Genomic DNA, 19486 nt, shown 5'->3' with positions numbered 1-19486 from the left:
TATTCAAGAATGCAAGGCTCATGGCTATGGAAAACCATAAGGGGGTTCCTCAAAAAATTAATCATAGAATTACCACATGATCCAACTATTCCTCTTCTGAGTCTATATCCAAAAGAACCGAAAACAGGGACTAGATCATTTGTCCACCTATGTTCACAACAGCATTATTCACAATGGCCAAAAGGTGCAAGCACCCAAGTGTCCTTCAAAGTGAAGTAGCCACTAACCAATAATCATTCTACCGCAAAAGAAGAGAGTTTTATCTGAGCCAAACTGAGGACTATAGCCCAGGAGTCGCAGCCTTCACAAGGTAAGAAAGTGCCCCTGAGAAGAGCATTTTTCAGCACAGTTATATAGCATTTCCAAACAAAGATACATACATCAACACGACAGGGGTACATTCCTTTAAGGGTTCAAGGAGACGTTTGCTACAGATTAGCATGTACACAGCAGGTCTAGAAGACCCTGGTGTCATGGGAAGAGAGACTTATCTTCAAAGAGTACATCATAAGAAGAAATTCTTATCTTCAAAAGAGTACACTCTTTACTTTAGGGTAATGATTAAAGCAGATGGACAATGTATGTTTGACAGGCTGTAAGTCAGGCTTCTTTGGTTCAAACAAAATTCAGGCCAAATCAAGTTCAAAGCGGAATGACTTCCCAATACACTTCAATATAAGAATTTTCTCATGATCATTTTCCCCTTTTGATCAATAACTTTTGATAGAAAGCATCGATGATCAACGTATTATCCCTTGAAGCCAGGGTGGTTGCTTCCTGCCCTGGGACCATCATGTTCCTTGGAGCTGGGCTTTACTCTAATTGATCTGCCCAATTATCCACATTGGGGGGAAATAGCCAGATATAATTGATAACCATAGATGAAGTATTTTTATAGTTTATATATACATTTTCGATTAGGCCGAATTGTCATGCAAACATTGTACATGTGCTCTTGTATGACCTTTTGTGATCACATTGTTTATAACATTTATAGAACAGATATAGCAACAATAATAAGAAACCATCCAGGGGGGGCTGGTCCTATGGCTTAGCGGTTAAGTGCGCATGCTCTGCTACTGGTGGCCCGGGGTCAGATCCAGGGCGTGCACCGATGCACCGCTTCTCCGGCCATGGTGAGGCCGCGTCCCACATACAGCAACCAGAAGGGTGTAGAACTATGACATACAACTACCTACGGGGCTTTGGGGGGGAAAAAAAAAAAGGAGGAGGATTTGCAATAGATGTTAGCTCAGAGCTGGTCTTCCTCAGCAACAAAAGGAAGATTGGCACGGATGCTAGCTCAGGGCTGATCTTCCTCCAAAAAAAAAAAAAAAAAGAAAGAAAAGAAAAAAAAGAAACCATACAATAATATTTGAAGTAGCCAATGTGGAGTAGGCACAGATTTAAAGAGACAAGAGAAGGGGCCGGCCCAGTGGCGCAAGTGGTTAAGTGCGCACACTCTACTGCAGCGGCCTGGGGTTCCCTGGTTCGGATCCCGGGTGTGCACCAATGCACTGCTTGGCAAGCCATGCTGTGGCGGCGTCCCATATAAAGTGGAGGAAGAGGGGCACGGATGTTAGCCCAGGGCCAGTCTTCCTCAGCAAAAAAAAAAAAAAAAAAAAAGAGGAGGATTGGCAGTGTTAGCACAGGGCTGATGTCCTCACAAAAAAAAAAAATAGACAAGAGAAGAAGCCTAAGAATCCGTCACAGGTATTTTGGTCATTTTATACTAATTTAAGTATTTGTCTCCTTTGTCCACTGTTATGTGTATTTTATGATAAATTTGGGCAGACTGGATTAATACAGTAGTAAGATCTTCAGTTGCCACTTGTAAAGATTTTTCAGGCAGTTAGGTTCCATTGAAATTACATCTCATGGTGGGTGCAGTTCCAATTCCCAAAACATTTGATCATCAATATCATTATTAGTATAAGTCTTACTATCTTTAGGTCGTGCTATTGGACTAGCAAAGCCAGTGTTACACCATATAGCAGTAAACTTATGATAAAAAGTACTTTGATTACAATATAGGTCAGAAAGTATCACAGAGGTATTTTGTAAACCTTCTCAACAAAATTTTTCTTTATCCATATACCACATATTTGTTTGCATGGGTGTGGTTGTTATAGGTCAAGCAGAAATAAATTCAGGATTCCATTGCTGTTCAGAGCACAGCCACATAACTTGTCAGTATTTGCAAATTTGAGTGGATATAAGGGTCCAGTAAGCATTATTTGATAATAAGGCCCATCTTCCCCTAACAGGGAGAATTCTAGAAGAATTTAAAACGGTCCCTATTCCTACTAATTGAACAACATACGTGTAGTTTGGTGCAAGTTTCAGTACTACAGCTGTGATCACTTATGTGAATTGTAGGGTCCTTTAAAAAATTTCCATAAATTAGGTGGTCTATATAATTTCCAAAGAAGTACATTTTGGGCTTCTGCTGCAAATAAAGACCATTGGTCCATCACTACTTCAGATTCCATTTGAATTAACATCTCTAAAAGCCCTTGTTGGGTTCAAGTACATGCTCTTTCCCATTGTTGGGTATGGACATTTTCTGCCATAACACACTCAGTTTGTCCCAACCATTTTATTAATGCTTGATTATCAGCCCAAGCAGACTTCCATCCTTTACCTTCTCCTTGAAATAATAATCCTCCTAATTTACCTTTTTGTATTAGAATATTTTTTTCTTCTGAATGTCTTTCTTCATTAAAGGCAAACTCAACTTGTCTAAGAATACCGAACCTGATCCTATAGGCCCTAAAGCTTGCTTTTTCCTTTGGGGCCAGTGCTGATTAATCCACCAAATGTGTTGTTGCCAATGCAGGCTAACAGCCTTGGTACAATTAGGATGAAGGTTTTGGACCCAAAAGTGTTGAGTTCCCTAGACTGAAGTTAAATGAGTAGTAATAACATCTGAGTATAACTTTGTTTGGTATGCCACAAAGCTTCCCATAATCTTCCTGGTCTTACAGTAAGGTGAAATTTAGGAGGGGGTTGAACCCACCAGGTCACCTATAAGGTGGAATTTTCAAGAGATATCCATTGTTTTGTTTTGTTTCAGGCCATTTCATCCACAGAAACATGGTTTATGAGTGCAATGGATCTTTTGCCATACTGGGCAAGCAGCCACTAAATTTCTTCCCATCATACCCAGGAACTTTTCTTAATAATTGATCTGCTAGGTTTATAGATACACAGTGTCAGTTTGTTGGGTATTATATACGATGCAAGTTAGATCTGAATTAGGTAACGGTTCTTGAAAAGTTCTCCCTAATGATGGCCCCTCGTAACACGCATATCCCAAAATAGGTTCCAAGGGGCAAGGTAATATTAGGGTATGTCCAAGAGTCAAAACATCTTATCTAAGTCATCACCATAATATAAAACTAAGGTTGTGTTTGGGGTTATATTCATTAGATTGGTGGGCAGCCATGATATTTCTTTGGGATGTAATAGACGGGAATGGGAGACAAATAAGTGAGTCCAATATTGTCCAAAGTGGCAGATGTAATAAAATGGAGGAAAAGTAAGAACAGAGGCCTGGTCCTGAGTCTTGGGAGGAGCTATCTACCCTGATGTCACCTCCTTCTCACGCTGGCTTGGTAGTGCTTGTCTTAGCCAAATGAAGCTGGGTGTCAGAAACAGGAGTTGAAGTCCACTCAGGTGGAGGGGCCTTTTTTAAATGAGAAATGTGAATCCATGAGTTTATGCCTTTTAATTTTGCAGTGCATGGATTAGTCAATAATACCTGATATCGTCCTTTCCATTGGGATTTCAAGGTGTGTTTTATTTGATGTCTTTTCCAATAAACAAAATCCCCAGGTTGTACTCCATGATCCTTGAGGTCTTTGTCTCCTGGGAATTCATTGTGAACGGAACTAGTTACCAACTTTTCATTTTTTTTTTTTTTTTGTGTGAGGAAGATCAGCCCTGAGCTAACATCTGTGCTAATCCTCCTCTTGTTGCTGAGGAAGACCGGCTCTGAACTAACATCTATTGCCAACCCTCCTCCTTTTTTTTCCCCCAAAGCCCCAGTAGATAGTTGTACGTCATAGTTGCACATCCTTCTAGTTGCTGTATGTGGGACGCGGCCTCAGCATGGCCGTAGAAGCAGTGCATCAGTGCGCGCCTGGGATCCGAACCCGGGCCGCCAGTAGCAGAGCGCGTGCACTTAACCGCTAAGCCACCGGGCCGGCCCAACTTTTCATTTTCTGTAAGTGCCTTAATAAGACCCTGACAATAGGGTCTTGAGTCAAGTTGGTTCATACATTCCTTCATCTCATCACACAGGTTGTCTTGTTATTTCAACAGGAGACAGCCGATGTCTACCAAAAGATTGAGATGGACTAGTGGAAGAGCTTTTGGCCATGAGATATGAAATACTTCTGAACGTTTTGCCAATTGAGTTTTGATTGTGCCATTAGTTTTTCCACCAATCCTGAGGAATGTGGATGATAAGCACAGTGAAAGTGCTGCATTAATGCATTAATGGCCAAATGTCACAAATAGATTTAATTATTTGTCCAATAAAATGAGTTCCCCGGTCATGATGTAATATGGAAGGGATACCCCAAACATAATTATCCTCTCCAATAACAATTTACCTACTGGCAAAGCTGTTGCTCTTCTGCAAGGAAAGGCTTCAATCCACGTGAAAACATACAAAACATTACCAAGATATATTTATATCCTTGAGATGGTGGCATTTGAATGAAGTCCAATTGCCATACCTCAAAAGGTCCTGTAAGAAGGGGAAAGTGGACTTGTGACCTGTGGAGTGGTTCTCAGAATTATATTTAGGGCATATAGTATAACAAGAAGACTTTATAAGCCACTATGGGAGAAAGTTTCCAAAAATATTGTTTCCCCCATAAAATCATCTTTTCAGGTGCCCAATGAGTAACAGCAATTGTGCTCCAACAGGCACTATGGATTTTTTATCAGGTCCAAACCACGTTTGTGTGACGGAGTCAAAAATGCCCCCCTTTTGTTGCCACATTTCTTTTCCTTTTTCAGTAGAAATTTCTTGAGCCAGTGGAAGGAAATCCTTTACTGGGTTAGCAGGGTTAGTAGAGAGCAGTGGGCATTCTTGAGGCTGGACAGGATGAGTACTTAAAGCTGGCTGATTGGCAGCAATGTCAGCAAGTTGATTTCCCTTAGCTTCCATAATGTCAGACTTGGAACGTCCTGGTATTTTCATTATTGTTAATTGCTTTGGCAGTTTGTATAGCATCTAATAACTCTGCAATCTGTTTTCCATTCTTTATAGGTTGCCCTGAGGAGGTTAAGAACCCTCATTGTTTCCAGAGCATTGCAAAGTTTTGTGCCACTCCAAAGGTATAACGTCTATCAGTATAAATGTTTGCTATTTGGTCTTTAGCTAGTTGACAAGCTCGGGTTAAAGCAATTAATTCAGCTTGCTGTGCTCATTTTATCTGTGATAAATAAGGAATTTCAATGATGCCCACTGTGGATGTTACTGCATATCCAACTCGGTAATGTCCTTGCTCATCTTTTAAATTGGACCCATCTGTAAACCAAATTAGATCAGCATTAATCAATAGGAGTCTCTTGTAAGTCATTCCTAGGTGCAAGAAGATGATCTGTTAATATAATACAGTCACAGTCATTTTCCTCCTGTGGTGCTGGAAGCAAGGTTCCAGGGTTAAGACTATTACATTGAGATAAGGTAATACTAGGTGCAGAAAGCAACAGTACTTCAGAAGCGGCTAACCAGTTAACAGAGTAGTGCTGAGTATAATGAGAATTTAGAAGAGATTCAACTGAGTGTGGGATGTAAAAAGTTAAGGGAGACTCCATTACCATTTCTTCAGTAGCCTCACATAAAAGAGCCATTGCCAAAATATCCCTCATACAAGGCAGAAGTCCTTTTGCCACCAGGTCTAATTGTTGACTATAATATCCTATAGGTCGACATTGATCACCATGTTTTTGAGTTAATACACCTAAGGCATTTCTTTTTTCGTGCATAAAGAGGAAAAATGGCAAGGTGTAGTTAGGGTGACCTAAAGCTGGAGTTTGAGCAAGATGGATTTTAAGGTGCTTCCGGCTTTTTCTCCTTCTGGAGTCCATTCAATTTGGTCAGGCCAGTTGGACTAAATAATGCATATAAAGGTTGAGCAGTGAGTGAAAAGTTAGGCACCCAGTTCCTTACAGTATCCAGTTAGTCCTAAAAATCCCCTCAGTTGTTTTTTTGTTTTGGGGAGAGAAAAGGCCAAAATTCCTTTAATCCTTTCAGGATCAATCAATAGCCCATCCTTAGATATTAAGTGCCCCAAATATTTTACAACAGGTAAACAAAATTGGAGTCTACATTTGGACACCTTGTGTCCTTTAGATGCTAGTTGTTGTAATAGGTAGATGGTGTCCTTTTGGGAATCTAATTCAGTTTTAGAGCATAAAAGCAAGTCATCTACATATTGAATTAAAGGGGAGGCATTAGGAAAATCTACATTAGCTAAATCAGCCTTAAGTATTTGAGAAAAGTAAGTGGGACTTGCAGTATAGCCCTGTGGCATGGGTGTCCAGGTATGCTGGTGACCTTCCCATGTAAAGGCAAAAAGATATTGACTGTCTTTTTCTACTGGGACACCAAAAAAGGTGCTGCATAAACCAATTACTGAAAAACAGCAGCTATCAGCTGGAATGGCTGAGAGCAGAGCGTGGATTTGGGACCACAGCATGTTTAAGAATCATAATATTCTTTATAGCTCTCAGATCTTGAACAAATCTCCAGCCCCTTTTCCATCTGGCCTCCTTACTGGTAAGATAGGTGTATTGCAAGGACTAGTACAAGGAATTGTAAGTCCCTCCTCAAGATATTCCTGAACAATAGGTCTTATTCCATTTAATGCCTCTGGTTTACGTGGATATTGTCAAATATTAGGTAGAGCCTTAGCACTGTCAACAGTCACCTTAATAGGAGCAGCTGATTCAATCTTTCTGATGTCAGAAGATGACCACAATTCTTTAGGCACTTGTGATAACAAGTCACCAATTTTTCCTTGATCTATCTGAACCACTGATTTTATAACCATCAACTTTTCGGTAACTAGATTTTGGTCAACATCCAAATCTTATAAATCTAGAAGCATTTCACTCTTGTGAAAAGGCAATCTGAGCGTTATATGCTTCTAAAAGGCCTCATCCTACCAAATGAATTGGGGACAATTTACCAGGAGAAACACGTTTCCCTGTGATACTTCCCAATTGAAAGGTTACTGGCTCAGATTAAAAATTTGCATCGGTAAATTGGAAGACCCTACCATGTGAATTGATTGGGGCAATTCGAGGGAGAGGGCAACAAACATGGTAGGGTTAAGAATGGATAATGTAGCCCCGATATCTACAAGGGCCTTTGATGTTTCCCCTCTGAAAGTTATCTCAATTTCTCCTAAGGTACTGGTGAGAAGGAGAGGAAATGCCCTCTTGTGATGCTCAGAGGACCCCTACCCCTGTTCCCTTTTGATTTTGTCATGTTCTAAATCCCACTTGAGTTTACGGCAATCTCATGTGAAATGACCAGATCTTTTGCAATAGTAGCAAGTGTGGTCATCTCATCTTTGAACAGGTTTTGAAAAAGGTGACTTAATTGGGCCACTAGGCTGTTGCAGTTGCAAATTCATAACCCTAGTGGCCCCTTCTTTTGCAAGGTCTTAGATAGCTGATCTAAGAGAGAGACAAGCATATTAGTGTGTCATGTTGCCCAGCCCAAAACATATCTTTTTACTATTAGTGCCAATTCCTCATCTAATCTTTCTAGAAAGGTCGAATTTAAGAATGGATCATTTTGATGATCTTGCAAGTTTTCAGGGGCCATTCTGGAGTGCTGTTTAAAAGTCTTTTCAAATCTTTCAAAATAATCAGAAATAGTTTCTCTGGGCTTTTGTTTGCACTGTTGTTTTTGTCCAATCCATTTTTCTAGGAAAAACGCAGGGAATGGTTTTGTATAATTTATGAGCAATTTCTCTACATTTGTTAAGATCAGCAGACTCATGTTTAGGAAAATCTTCCTGGCGTGCTTTCCATTCTGCTTTATTCATCCATTCCCTCGCTTTGCTTTCAGATACCAGCAAGTGTACAAGCTGAGATAAATCTGGGAATCCCAGGTTATATGTTCTAACACTTGGATCAAATTCTTGAGCAAACTCTAAAGGGTCTTGTAAAGGGTCTGGAAAGTCTTTAGCTAAATTCACAAGTTCATTTCTAGTCCAAGGAGTACACGTAAGCGCAGGCTTACCCCTCCCAGTCACAAGTTTTTCCTTAAAGGGAGCCATAATGATATTTGGACTTTCAATATTTGTTTCCTGGGATGCAGTTAATGTTTCCTTTGGGGATGGAGGAGAAAGAGGCAGAGCAGACAAGTTGAGGCACAGAAGTTCAGAAAGGAGAGGAGACAAAGGCACTGAAGGAGGAGGAGCTAGTGGAGAAGTGGGGGCATCTTCTCGGAGCTTTTTTCTAATTTAGCAATAGATTCTAACAAATTTCAGTTAATTTCCTGTAAAGCTGTCATTTTATTGTTACCATACTTCAAAGCCTCTAAATACAAATTAAAATGTTTCCCATTTTGCTTATTTTATAGCTGGCTTTTTCCAGTTGTGCACACAAATAAACTAATTTTGGTAAACCAAATGTCCCCATTTTGGCCACCTAAGACCCAAGTTTGACAATTTTCCCATTTTGTTAAGTACTTGGAAGTAAAGGCTCTGTATGTATTACACATGAAGCCAGCCGGAGTTCCAGTGGATGGCTGCCTATCGGGGAGCTTGTCAGCTTTAGAAGCACAATTTCCCATTTTCTTTTGGTTTTGATTTAATATAAAGTCTGAACAATTCCTAAGGGCAGTGTAATGGGTTGTGAGAGCACCTCCTAAGAGGCTGTGAACACTCTTACGTGTCTCGGTTTCTCCTGCCAGAAGTCCAAAACTACCGAGGGGGCTCAGAGCACCGGATGACCACACTTATGTGTGCATCCCCAAAGGAGCCATTAATTGATTAACGTGAACGATGGAGAGGAGTCCCTATGGGACGGCTGCACACAAGGAGGATTGACCTCACACTCTTCCACTAGGTTCTCAGTCACCTGAGAACGCCTTGCGGCTAGAAGGAGCAAGTGTCTCTTTTCTTGAGAGCTAAATGAGTTCAGCCCTCCAGTCTGCTATCACACAAGTTGTTCAGACTTTATAAACATAAATCTTTTCAAATTTAAAGCCAAATTAAAAAGGTCAGCCAACCCAGTTCACTCCAAATTTCCGCCTAGGTTCCCCTTACCTAGGAAAAGTACCAGTACGCCTTTAAGACGTTAAGTCCTAAGACCTAAAACAGCTCAAATAAAAGTCAGGACCATCAATTTAAATCAGGAGGCCCAGATTTCAGGAGAACTAACCTAAAGACCTGAAGAGTACAGTGAAGCCAGGGTGGGGGGCACAAGGGGCCCGTGCTGGTACCAAGCACCAGCTCAAGGTAGGCTCCAGGTGGTCTCAGGTGGGTTTCTCGGAAATCCTGCTAGCTTGCCAAGAAATGTCAATGCAAATAACCAATAATCTTTCTATTGTAACAGAAAAGAAGCGAGTTTTATCTGAGCCAAACTGAGGACTACAGCCTGGGGGGGGGGGGGTTGGGGGGGGGTGATGCAGCCTTTACAAGGGAAGAAAGTGCTCCAGGGAACAGCAATTTCCAGCAGGGTTATATACCATTTCCAAACAAAGATACATACATCAACACGACAGGCGTACATTCCTAAAGGGTTCAAGGAGACGTTTGTTACAGATGAGCATGTACACAGCAGGTCAGCGTGACCCTGGCGTCATGGGAAGAGAGACTTACCTTCAAAAAGTACTAGCACCCTAAGAAGGGAGATCTTCAAAAGAGTACATTCTTTACTTCAGGGTAATGATAAAGCAGATGGACACGTATATTGACAGGCCGTAAGTCAGGCTTCTTTGGTTCAAATAAAATTCAGGCCAAATCAAGTTCAAACTGCAATGACTTCTCCATACACTTCAATATATAAACACCCTTACATCAGAAGGATGAACGGATAAACAAAATGTGGTACACACATACAATGCATTATTCAGCCTTAAAAGGAAGGAAAATCTGACACAGGCTACAACACAGATGAGCCTTGAAGACATGATGCCAAGTGAAATAAGCCAGTCATAAAAGTATTGTCTGATTCCACTTATATGAGGAACCTAAAAGAGTCAAATTCACAGAGAAAGAAAGGAGGATGGTGTTGCCAGGGGCTGGGGGGAGGGGGAATAGGGAGATAGCATTTAATGGGTAGTTTCACTTTGGAAAGACGAAAAAGTTGTGGAAATGGAAGATGGTGACAGTTATACAACAGTGTGATGTACCTAATGCCACTCAACTGTCCACTTAAAGAGAGTTATGGTACATTTTGTTATGTGTATTTTACCACATAAAAAAATGCATGAGCTTAAAAGCAAATAATTTATAAACAATTTGCTACATTAACACTAAAAAAACCCCATGATAGTTGCAAAAAATCTTAAATTTAGAATTCATTGATGATAAAATAACTCAGTGACAGGAGGTGAAGGGAAAAAATGTATACTAAAGATTTCAAGTCAGAGGAGAGGTCAGAAGAGGAAACATAAAATGACTACTAATAAAAGAAGTGATCAGCATTAGTCACACACACACTTCATCCCTCTTCGTGAGATAAACTCAAAACCCCAGCACCAGTTGTTCCTGAAGCTAGCCAAGCAGGCTATGAGGAAGCAACCAGAAAAGTCCCCGGGCAGGACCTTCTGCAGGGCTTCAATTCCTCAGTGACACGGGGTGAGGGGCCTGCTCACGCTCAGGAGACCGAGAGAACGGCGTGCCCCTCATCTGGATCCTGGTTTGAACGAATCAGTTGTAGAAGAGCAGGAAATTTTGTATATGGACTAAGTATTAAATGACATCAAGAAAGAGGAATTTTATTAGCTGTGATAATATTGTGGTTATTTAAGAAAACATCCTCATTTTTTAAGAGCTTGATACTGAGGTTCTGAAGGGTGAAATGACATGAGGTCTGGGATTTACTTTATAATACTTCAGCAAGAAAGGAAAAAGGGGTAGATGAGGCAAACAGGGGAGATGCTCGTTCTTGAATCTGGGTGAGGGGTGTGAGGGTTTGTTCTTTTGTTATACTTGAAAGTGCTCCTAACATTGTAAAAATGGAAAGTTGTTAAGGAAAACCATGGAGCTCTCCTAACCGAAAACAGATGGCTATGTCCTATGAAAGACACTATTAAAGCAAAATGCCAAATAAAACTGAAACTAAGGGCAAAATTGTACAGATAAATGCAGACAAAATGAAAGCACACAAAAAGGCAATAGTGACCAGATAAACACAACTCAGGTCAAATGAGGAAACGGAGCAAAGGCACTTTCCAGTTACAGCAATCCACAAACAAATAGCTTTCTGCCCCAAGCAACATGGCTAAATCAGGACCAGGGAAGGAAAGATAGAGGCTGAGACAAAAGGAGAAATCTGAAAGAAAAGTGTGATGAATAAAACCAAGGACAAGAGGGCCCGCCCCGGGGCTTGGCCGTCAAGTGCGCGCGCTCCGCTGCTGGTGGCCCGGGTTCGGATCCAGGGCGTGCACCGACACACCACTTCTCCTGCCATCCTGAGGCCATGTCCCACATACAGCAACTAGAAGGATGTGCAGCTATGACATACAACTATCTACTGGGGCTTTGGGGGAAAAATAAATAAACAAAATCTTTAAAAAAAAAAAAAACCAAAGACAAGAAAGAATTTTCCTTAAAGAGAAAAAAAAACAATGTGCAAAATTAAGCCTGAGAAAGGACCCAGTGCAAGGTTTAGAAGACGGGTTGCAAATGTACAGGAATAAAGAAAAAAGTCAGGTGACATAAATGCCACCTAGCAAAGCTTCAAATAATCAAACATTGATCCAAAAAGCAAAAACAAAAACACAAAGCCCTCATCAGATCTGTACGACAAAGGAAAACCAATAAAACAACGTTCAACATTTTAAAAGGTTCCATGTCCAGAAGTTTCCATTTACTATATGGAACAATTTTCATTAAATACTTCTTAATTGCAAAAAAGCTAAAACAGGTAAGTAGTTCACAGAAGAGGGAATAACAATTAAATTCTAAACCACCTGGGGCTGGCCCAGTGGTGTAGTATTTAAGTTCAGGCACTCCTCTGCGGCAGCCTGGGGTTCACAGGTTCAGATCCTGGGTGCGCACCGATGCACCACTTGTCAAGCCATGTTGTGGCAGCGTCCCATATAAAGTAGAGGAAGACGGGCACGGATGTTAGCCCAGGGCCAATCTTCCTCAGCAAAAAGAGGAGGATTTGCAACGGATATTAGCTCAAGGCTCATCTTCCTCACCCAAAAAATAAAAAATAAAGGGAAAAGGGCATTCTGACCCTCTTGTCTCTGTCCCCTCTGAAGGCAGGAAATAACTCTCCTGTGTGAAAGGTGCTCTCCCTGCATCTTATCACTAGAGCTGGGGAAGTCAGGGCCCAGAAGCCTGTATAAACAAGTTTTACTAATTTACTACCTCAAGCTGAAACTCTGCTTAAATTGCTCCCTAATTACAAACCTCAAATCTAAGTTTCTTTGTTCTGTCATTCCTCAGAAATTTATCATTTCTTTGTGTAAAAGATACATGTACTGTCTGCTTTGTTCACTCTCTGAGCATCATTTCCCTAGGATCTCCAATATGTATGTATTAAGCTGGGTTTTTCTCTTGTTAATCTGGTCTTTTGTCAATTTTATTATTAGTCCAGCCATGAGAACACAAGAAGGGTAGAAAGGGGATTTTCCCCTGCCCTGACACCAGCAATTGTTTGAGCCGTCAGCAGTGAGCAGGAGAGCGGCCCTCCTGATCACAGACTGAGACTGTGGACTTTCTGAAGATAGAATCAACAGTCAATCAATGTTTAGCCAAGACTAGCTCTCTGCCTCCAACTTCAATTAACAATCTTTGTAATAAAACCTCTCTTCTTTGCCTTTAAAAGCCCCTGACTTTTACTCCCTAGTGGAACACTATTTGGGTTTCTACCTGAATCTGTGTTGCCCAAATTGCAACTCTTTGATTCCAAATAAACGCTGTTCCTCTTAAACTGGTTTCTGGTTTTGCAGGCTGACAGACTGACGCAGTGAAGGTCTATGTACCCTGTGGAACTAGAGGCAACTGGCAGAGAGCACGTAGATTAGAGACACTGTACATTGGTTAGGGCTGTCCTTGAGACAGTGAGGGAAAAACAACTTGCAGGAAACGTAACGAGTCTGATCCATTATTGTGAATACACACAAAACCACAAAAATGAGAATGCACAGGAAACATGAAAATACACTCGGTGCTATTAGTCAGGGGAATGCAAACCAAACAGATTCCAGTGTTTGAAAAAGCTGATTACAGACAGCACTGGGGCAAACACGTGTCCTCTCCAGCTTGAAAGGAACACTAGAAAGTGTTAGAACCTTTTGGGCAATTAAAATGTGAAAAGTATAATGCCACTTAAAAAAAGGATGCTAAACTTAATGTTTTCCTTTATTCTCCTCCCCTGCACTCAGAAAAACCCACCTAGTGGAGAGATGCCACACCCAACCCTGGTGGCCACAGAGGGTGAGGTGGGGAGTAGTAACTGGTCTTCCTCTAGCTAAAAGGAGTCCACAATAGCGCCAGGAAATGCAGAAAAACAGAGCAGGCTGCCTATTTTGTAGTTAATCCACCATACAGGAAATTTAAGTAGATGATAAACATATGAAAGGATGGCATCACCAGCCAAGGAAATGCAAATCAGAACAAGCTTTTTTCCATCCATGAGATTAAGGGGAAATTTAGCTACCCTTCCAACCCCCAATGCCTTGGGCGTGTGAACTGCTAAATGTTTCCGGCCCTTCCTAACTGGTTCCCACCTCCAGCGTTGGCTCTCCTCTTGTATGTTGTTACAGTAAATTCCTCAAAACAAGAATCAGAACGCACGGTCACGCGGATTAAGAGCCTCCGGAGTCTCCCTCTGCTAACCCCCTATGACAGCCGTCAAGCCTGACCTGCAACTCGCCAGGTTTGCCCCACTTGATTAGGGATTCTGAACCCAGAGTGGATCCATATCAGAGGTCTAGGATCTTGGGTGGGAATGAGACCACGTATTTATTTTCATTAATCTGACTGGAATTTAGCATTTGATACAGTTATCAAAATAATAACTTGGAGACATAGAATAACGTGAGCTTCTTAACCTATTATTTAACAAGACTGAGTGGCAGGTCTAAACTACTTGCTAATTCTGACATGACACCGGCAACAACTATAATGTGACATGAAAATACCTGTTTTCTAGCGGTGACAAAGTCGCAGATTCTGCTGACAAGGTCAGACTACCAGAGCTCCGGGCTGAGGATCCCCGCCCTGGATTACCTGCTGCAGGACTCAGGCCCTCACTCCAAAAGGTCAACGCCCTCATCCACTCTAAGCAGGCGCACCTGATGCGCACGCTCGCCCACCGCCCAGCCTCACCGCTTACCCACTGGTCCTTCCCTGGGGGCGGCTCTCTGCAGAGCGGGACTGGTCTCCCGAACAGCGGCGTCCCGGTGCCTGGGTCCAGGCCAGCTCCCTGAGACAGAATCAAAGTTGAAGGCTTAATACGTAGAAAAAGTACCCCATTTTGTACACAGAAAAAAAGGTACTTCTCTAGCTCTGTTTGCCTCAATTTATATGATCGTAGAAATAAGTATGAAGACACTAAGTTATCGGCAGAGGGCCTGGGAGTGGACGTGAGGAGGGGGCCGCAGGGAGGGGGGGACCGACCTAGAGCCGCAACTGCGGAGCAGGAGCCCCGAGAAGAGGGTGGGCTGTGCTAGCTGGGGTCCATTTTCTAAGGCATTGTGGCAGTAAACATGCATGCCTTTTGTGGTCTGAAAAACAGTTTCTCTAATAATGACGGAAAAGCAGAAAAAGTTACTACTTCCGAATCTATTTCCCACTCACACAGAGACACTTGAAGGAACAGGCCGGAGATGGGGCTCAAGGCCTCACACGTGGGGACCGGGGAGACAGAACGCACCCCGGGTCCCCTCCCGAGCTCTCACCGCCCGCTGCTCCCCAAGACGGCGCGACGCCCCCTCCCCGGCCTCCGTCAAAGCTGGTTCTCGAGTACCGCCTGGCCCCGACTCCACCGCGCCCTGCGGCCCCGCTGTGCGAACGGCCCACTTTCGGGGAAGGGCCGGTGGGCGCCAGAGCCGGCTGCAAAGCCGGGGGCCCGGGCGCCTGCACCTGGGCCAGCCTCACCTGGACAGGGTCCGGCCCCACCTGGACAGGGTCCGGCCTCACCTGGACAGGGTCCGGCCCCACCTGGACAGGGTCCGGCCCCACCTGGACAGGGTCCGGCCTCACCTGGACAGAGTCCGGCGCGAGCGGCGGACGCGGAGAGGGAGGAAGGAGGCCGAGGCCGACTCCGCACCTTCAGCGGGCTCCTCCCCTCCTCTTGAGGGCTCTGAAAGCTCCTAGGTCCAATCGCCTCTCAACCCACACTCCCTCCCCCATCCCGAAGCAATCCCCGGCTTCCCATTGCGGGCCCCACCTGCGCTCCGGCTCCAGCCAGCCTCCTCGGCCCTCGGGCTGGGCGTGCCCCTCCCCGCCCACCCCACCCTCCGCACCCGCCCCACGGGTCCCCACACCCGGCTCACGCCTCAATCAGGCACCACTCCTCGCCTCCTTACGCAGCCCATAACCCCAGGGCTCACCCCTGAGTCCCCTGTTTTCTTCAATCCCCGCATTTAATCATCACAAGCCCTTGAATTTGTCCACTTCTCTCCTCCTCTATGGCTCCAGCCCAGTCTAAGACCCTAGTCTCTCACTGGTCTCCTGGCCTCCCCTATGGCCCCTCTGCAATCCTTCCCACTCACCCCTTTCAGTGGCTTCTCATTTCCGGTAAAGTAAAATTATACCTCCTCATGGCATCCTGACTCCCCTTTAACACTGTCTTGGTAACAATCCCGGTAACAGAAACCCTCTCCTTTCTGCTCCTCAGAAAATACTGACATTCCTGGGCCTTTCCACCAGCTGTTTCCTCCAGGAGTTACTTTCCCTTCACAGCTGACTTCCCATTCTCAGCTCTCAGGTCAAATGCTGACTCCTCTAAGAGGCCTCCCAGACCACCCTTTCCTTTCTAAAGGAACCACACGTGCCATCCCATTCCTCTCTCTCACATCACCCTCTTTGTTTGGTTTCCACTTACCAGAATCAGAACTTATCCATTTAATTCAGTTGTTTCCTTATTATGTCTCTCTTCCACTTCCCCACTGGAATGTGGAACAGAACCCCATGTGGGCAAGAATCTTATCTTTCTTGTTCTCTGATTTCTCTACTGTGCCCAGACTTCTGACTAGGACAGGCTAGGCCCTCGTGTTCAATGCAGGGACAAGTGAGGGAGCAAACTCCTCGCCACATCAGAGTACTAGGGGGGTACCCGTTGTACCCCTAAATGCTTCCCAGACTTCCTCTAGAGTTAGGAAAGGCGGGCCAGGCAGCTCAGGAAGCTGCCTGAGACGGAGGTTCTGGGGTCCTGGGTGGTCAGGCTCCCCGGAACCGGCCGACAAGGCTCCAATGGAGGTTGACTTGATCAGGGTTATGCAGCCAATAAGAGTGAAGCCTCGATATCAGGTGGGTGTCCCGTCAATGTATATGGAATACGAGAAGAATATTTAGTCTTTTTCTAGAATCCCTTCTACCTCTCTGGAATTATTAATAAAAATCACTTGAATGAAAAAAAAATCAAACGGCAGTATCAAGTGGCAGAGAAAAAAACATCAGCCTTGCCTGTGAGTGACAGTTTAGTGGGAATACATCAGTCCTTACAAACAGGACATTCTCGTTTTTACTGACTTCTTGGAATGCTGGTGGTTTGGTCCAGTTTGCAAGATAAGACATTCAAGGCAATTCCTCTGAAACAGCTGCTCAAGCCCTATTTTAATAGGGCTCCACTCATGTCATCTTCCACAAATCTTTTAATCATTAAAAGAGACCGAAACGACGTATCAATTACATGAATCAAATGCAGCGTGTGTGGGGCCTATTTGAATCCTGACTCAAACACAGAAGAAACGGGGACAAAAGGCAAAGAGATTGGAGCCTAGGCTCTGGGGATGACCTGCCAATGACTGCCTATTTGTTGTAAGAAATGGAGTTGCTGGTGGTCCCGACAGCAAAAGTCTTCCAACTGGAGCCTGTGGGGATTGGAGACCTCCCCGAGGGCAAGCGGGTGTGGGAGATCAAAATTTGGCCACCCTGAAATATATCTCTTTACCTTGATTGTTTTCTCTGAAGGACATTTGACCTCCCCCACTAACTGCCTAAAGAATTTGACATGGTGGCTCCTTCCTGGAACAGATCTTCCATCTGATGGCTGTAATATAATGTAAAATAGATGTTAGAATAGAAAAAGCACCAACAAGCCCTTCTTATCAGAAGTTCTGTCTCTGGCCACATTCTTTGGATGGCCCTGCAAGGAGTTGCCAGACAGACATTTACATTTATAGGGGAAATCTCCATTTGTAAAGGTATCTCCCTCTCTGTTTGGAGAAGAGAGGGGGATGAGCTCATTTCTAGTGACTTATCAATGTGGAAGGTGATGACTTAAATCTGCATAATAACCTTACTCTTGTTTACTGTGCTTTAGTGGTAATCTCCTGTAACTGACTCCCCCCCCCAACATCCTCTGTCATTAGCTGAACATGGTATTTAAGACGAGAATTTCTGCTATTGTGTAGAGAAACGCAGTGTCCCTGCTTTCTCCCATGTATACATGTTATTAAACTTGGTATTATTTTCTCCTGCTAACCTGTCTTGTTGATTATTTGGCCAGCCAGAAGAACCTTAAGGGAAAGGGCAGAGGGAGATTCTCCCTCTTCCCCTGACACGGGCCTGCACAGTTGGGGATTTTTTATGGTAACGTAGTACTTGATTTATTCCATCCTGTAGGAACTAATATTTGAGAACATTTACAATATTAATGGAACTTAATCTAAGAGAAGTTCAATTTACGTTTTGTTTTACATCTCAATACAAAGAGAGACAGTCAAGATAATTATGGTCAAAATTATGTCAAAAACTTATAAATGCTTACTGTTCGTATGTCTACATTCAGTTTTTGTTGTGAAGTTACTTGGCTGTAAGAAAGAACATTTGGTTCACTCCACTGGTAGGAATATCTCTCAATGCTGGAACGGCTTTTTCTTGGGGTTTCTTCTGTGACTACAAATGGAGCTGAGAGCAGAGGTCCCCATCACTATCAGGGGAATTCCAGAAAAGAATACAGCCGGTTACCAGAGTTACAAGGAGGTAAACAGGTAATTCAGCTGCTCGATATTTTTGAGGCCAATGGGTTAAGCCTAAGAAGTTTAGCCAAAACTCAGGAATAAAGGCCCACACGAGAGATACAGTATGAAGCCAAATTGGAGGGCTAAGAAAAGAAGAGAGGGCGACGGTCAGTCTTCCACCATTTCCCCTGTGGCTGTGGACGGTCTCCTCACTGAGTCCTCTTTCCAGGCACCCAGCAGGAGAGCGAGAGGAAAAACCGAGGGAAAGGCCCTGGTCCCATGGCCCCCAATCCGTGATCAGCAGTGCTTGAATAGTTTTAAGGGGCTTGGTTTCCACAATTGCAGCTTCCATATGTATCTATTCTAAAAGCTGTCTGCCTGAGAAGGTGCCTGAGGAATGCCTTTCTTACCTTCCCTTTCTCTTCCTCAATCTTTCTTTTCTCACTTTACAAAATGATTACTGGACTCACTATGGGGGCATCCCTCCCCCCCCCTTCCCACCCCAGTATAAAAATCTGGTTGAGAGTGCCTACTTCTGAGTAGGAATTCCTAACATGCCCAGCCTGGAGGCTTCCATGAGAAATATTGAAACGAGAAGTACTTCATCTCATCCAGGCAACAAGGCTCTCCATCCATCCACCCGCCTATCCATCCCATCCATCTATCCATCCTCCTACCCACCCACCCACCCATCTATCCATCCATCCACCTACCCATCCATCCATCTATCCATCCAACTATCCATCCACCTACCCACCCACCCACCCGTCTATCCATCCATCCACCAACCCATCCATCCACTTACCCATCCATCCATCATCCATGCCTCCATGCATGCGTGCATCTATCCATCTATCTATCCCTTCATCTATCCATGCACACTTCCCTCTGTTCCTACCTTCCTCCCTCCCTCCCCCCCCATCTCTATTGGATTGAGAATCAGAAGTGAGAGAGATGTCCCCAGGGTATACTTAACACCATTATTTGAACTGAAATGTGAAGTCCAAATTTTCCTGACAGAAAGTATGATTTGTCTGATGGGACTGGCTTTGCCAACTAGGTTATATGGAGAACACTTTCCATAAACTGATTGAACTAAAATCTGTTTTTGACAAAAAAAAAAATACTTAAGGTGTG

At 43.6% G+C, this 19486-nt stretch overlaps 1 pseudogene; it reads right to left on the bottom strand.

Annotated features, from left to right (window-relative positions):
• Positions 1–18173: 18173 nt before the first annotated feature.
• Positions 18174–19185, bottom strand: LOC131405028 (phosphatidylinositol N-acetylglucosaminyltransferase subunit P-like; annotated as a pseudogene).
• Between the last annotated feature and the right edge of the window lie 301 nt (positions 19186–19486).

This window comes from Diceros bicornis, chromosome 4 (genome assembly GCF_020826845.1).
Source record: "Diceros bicornis minor isolate mBicDic1 chromosome 4, mDicBic1.mat.cur, whole genome shotgun sequence".
Lineage (NCBI taxonomy): Eukaryota > Metazoa > Chordata > Mammalia > Perissodactyla > Rhinocerotidae > Diceros > Diceros bicornis.
Note: the sequence above shows the minus strand (reverse complement) of the source record. Positions and strands in the feature narration are given on the sequence as shown.